The following is an 847-nucleotide window of genomic DNA, read 5'->3' as shown; positions in this document are numbered from 1 at the left end:
ACAAAGACAATAAAGAACATTTTTCAGGGTATTTCTGAGAAAGAAATAATGCATTTTGTGATATGAAGGAGAGAGAACTCATGATACCAACTCCCAGTGGCCTTCTTTAGTCTGCTCACCCACAGAAGGAGATGATGCAAATGTCATGGTTGACATAGTACCTCATCCCTGTCCATCACTTTCCCTTTTCTCATGATGTAGATCTAGTGTGCCCATGATACAAGAGAAGTGACTGGGAACTTACTGGTGAGTCATGTAGAGTTACATGCAGCAGTGAATGATGAGTTGAGTGCTTCTCCTCAGTGAACGTCTAGGACCTCTGATCATGTTGAGTAACATCTATTCCACATAAGCTATCTGCTCCCTGAAGCTTCTTTCATAAGTTAGCGTTATTCACAGTGAAAGATTTTAGTTGCATTCTGGAAATACCTAGAGAAATTATACCAAGACTGCTTAGCACAACCTAGAAAACGAAAGATGCACTTAAGCGCATCTTAGATGTTTGATTTTAAAATTTTTTGATTCCTGTTTTCAGATGTTAGAATCTAATAATTCTTCCTTTCTCTGGAAAAGTGGCAGTATTCTGTGAAGCTTTCATTCTTGGTCTTCTCTCTGACTATTGTCAAGGGTCAGTCTCACTATTGTCCTTATCTGAAGCTATGAAGCCTGTGTTCTCTGCCTATGAAATATCTGTAGGTACTGGAAACTTTCAAGGAGATGTGAGAAAATGGATGATGGGAAATTTTGTCTATTTATATTGAAATGATGTGACCAAAAAGCACGAGGCTTCAACTCTTTGCTTTCACTTTCAGGTCTTTCATTACACGAATTCTGCTGTCAAAAGTAA

The sequence above is a fragment of the Meleagris gallopavo genome, chromosome 3 (assembly GCF_000146605.3).
Source record: "Meleagris gallopavo isolate NT-WF06-2002-E0010 breed Aviagen turkey brand Nicholas breeding stock chromosome 3, Turkey_5.1, whole genome shotgun sequence".
Classification (NCBI taxonomy): Eukaryota; Metazoa; Chordata; class Aves; order Galliformes; family Phasianidae; genus Meleagris; species Meleagris gallopavo.
The sequence above is the reverse complement of the archived record's forward strand: the minus strand, read 5'-3'. Positions refer to the sequence as shown.